Genomic DNA, 2,500 nt, shown 5'->3' with positions numbered 1-2,500 from the left:
ATAATATGCTTAAATTCAGCGGGTGCTCTCGCCTGAACTCAGGTCGTATGTGTCAAGCGGGCCGTTTCTTACACGGCCCGCTGGCATCGCAAGTCGTCGCCGCCGGCGCCGACCGAGCGCGTACCGTCGCCGCCTTGGCCCACGGTCGGTCTTGATCTCGTGACCGGACCGACCGACCTGGACCCGCCCCTCGAACGTAGTTGAACACGTCGAGGGGCCGGCGGTGTACGGGACACGCGGTCGCGCCGAGAAAGCTCGGCGACCGCTTCAACTTGGGGCGACGCCCGGCCGTCTTCGCAGAGGCCAGGCGACGGCCCTCGGGTGAGGACGAACGCGACCCTGAGGCAGACGCGGTCCCGGGATTGACCCGAGACCGCAATTCGCGTTCAGAAGGTCGACGTTCAATGTGTTCTGCAATTCACATTACTTCTCGCACTTGGCTGCGTCCTTCATCGACTCGCGAGCCGAGTGATCCACCGTTAAGAGTCGTCCTCGACGTTTCGCCCGGCGCCGAAGCGCGCGGACGTCACACTGTGGGATCGACCACAAAACCACCACCGACAACAACTGCACAAAACACCAACAAACGGCGCCGAGCGACCGCCGGGCTGGGCCGGCGGCACATCGAGCGCGGTGCCCAGAAGCCACCATCGCACTCGGCTGCCTTGCTATGCCAACGTGTTACGCGTGTCGCACGGGGCGGAACCCCGATTGACGGCCGCCCTCTCGGCGGCACCCAAAGACAATTCAGTGCGCGGTCGGCCGGGGCCTACCACCACCTTCGGTAATGATCCTTCCGCAGGTTCACCTACGGAAACCTTGTTACGACTTTTACTTCCTCTAAATGATCAAGTTTGATCGTCTTCTCGACACGCCGACGCGGCCGTTGCCAGCCGCGACGGGGCCGATCCAAGGATCTCACTAAACCATTCAATCGGTAGTAGCGACGGGCGGTGTGTACAAAGGGCAGGGACGTAATCAACGCAAGTTGATGACTTGCGCTTACTGGGAATTCCTCGTTCAAGGGAAACAATTGCAAGTCCCTATCCCAATCACGAATGAGGTTCAACGGGTTACCCGGACCTTTCGGCCTAGGTTAGACACTCGCTGCTTCACTCAGTGTAGCGCGCGTGCGGCCCCGGACATCTAAGGGCATCACAGACCTGTTATTGCTCAATCTCGTGTGGCTAAACGCCACTAGTCCCTCTAAGAAGTTAGACGCCGACCGAGAAGGTCGCGTAACTATTTAGCATGCCAGAGTCTCGTTCGTTATCGGAATTAACCAGACAAATCGCTCCACCAACTAAGAACGGCCATGCACCACCACCCACAGAATCAAGAAAGAGCTCTCAATCTGTCAATCCTACCTGTGTCCGGGCCGGGTGAGTTTCCCCGTGTTGAGTCAAATTAAGCCGCAGGCTCCACTCCTGGTGGTGCCCTTCCGTCAATTCCTTTAAGTTTCAGCTTTGCAACCATACTTCCCCCGGAACCCAAAGACTTTGGTTTCCCGGAAGCTGCCGGAAAGGTCGTCATGGTAACGCCTCCCGATCGCTAGTTGGCATCGTTTATAGTCAGAACTAGGACGGTATCTGATCGTCTTCGAACCTCTGACTTTCGCTCTTGATTAAAGAAAACATTCTTGGCGAATGCTTTCGCAGTAGTTCGTCTTCCGCCGATCCAAGAATTTCACCTCTAACGGCAGAGTACGGACGCCCCCGTCTGTCCCTCTTAATCATTACCTCGTGCTCCGAAAACCAACAAAATAGAACCGAGGTCCTATTCCATTATTCCATGCAACACTATGCAGGCGAACAGCCTGCTTTGAACACTCTAATTTTTTCAAAGTAAACTTATCGGCCACCGCCGACACTCAGTCAAGAGCACCGACGGAGAACCGAAGGTGAGGCGAACGCAACCAGTGACACGCCTTGCGACGGACCGGCGGCGCTCGCCCAAAATCCAACTACGAGCTTTTCAACCGCAACAACTTTAGCATACACTGTTGGAGCTGGAATTACCGCGGCTGCTGGCACCAGACTTGCCCTCCAATGGATACTCGTTAAGAGTTTTAGGATGTACTCATTCCAATTACAGGGCCTCGTTAGAGTCCTGTATTGTTATTTTTCGTCACTACCTCCCCGTGTCGGGAATGGGTAATTTGCGCGCCTGCTGCCTTCCTTGGATGTGGTAGCCGTTTCTCAGGCTCCCTCTCCGGAATCGAACCCTGATTCCCCGTTACCCGTTATCACAAAGGTAGGCACGTAGCGTACCTTCGACAGTTGATAGGGCAGACACTTGAATGATACGTCGTCGGTGCAGAGACCGTACGATCCGCGTGGTTATCCAGAGTCATCAAACGTCACAGGACGAACCCGGTCGGTTTTGATCTGATAAAAGCGCGCCTCCCGAAGTCGGCGCTTAATGCATGTATTAGCTCTAGAATTACCACAGTTATCCACTTCGCTTACGAGACCAAATAAACCAAGACTGATTTAATGAG

The 2,500-nt window shown here is 55.3% G+C and overlaps 2 non-coding genes and 1 pseudogene across 2 annotated transcripts in view; all 3 read right to left on the bottom strand.

The window, feature by feature from the left end:
- Positions 1 to 46, bottom strand: part of LOC144419095 (large subunit ribosomal RNA) — a pseudogene marked incomplete at its 3' end in the record, with an annotated part of 2,889 nt that extends 2,843 nt beyond the window's left edge.
- A 288-nt stretch (positions 47 to 334) lies between these two features.
- LOC144419098 (5.8S ribosomal RNA) lies at positions 335 to 488 on the bottom strand. The gene has a single exon (XR_013473846.1). It is a non-coding gene; the product is annotated as a 5.8S ribosomal RNA (ribosomal RNA).
- A 297-nt stretch (positions 489 to 785) lies between these two features.
- LOC144419086 (small subunit ribosomal RNA) overlaps positions 786 to 2,500 on the bottom strand; it is a 1,810-nt gene continuing 95 nt past the window's right edge. The window contains exon 1 of the ribosomal RNA XR_013473840.1: positions 786 to 2,500. This exon is cut by the window's right edge and continues 95 nt beyond it. This is a non-coding gene — a ribosomal RNA (small subunit ribosomal RNA).

This window comes from Styela clava, unplaced genomic scaffold (assembly GCF_964204865.1).
Source record: "Styela clava unplaced genomic scaffold, kaStyClav1.hap1.2 HAP1_SCAFFOLD_175, whole genome shotgun sequence".
NCBI classification, from domain to species: Eukaryota; Metazoa; Chordata; class Ascidiacea; order Stolidobranchia; family Styelidae; genus Styela; species Styela clava.
The sequence above is the reverse complement of the archived record's forward strand: the minus strand, read 5'-3'. Positions and strand labels throughout refer to the sequence as shown.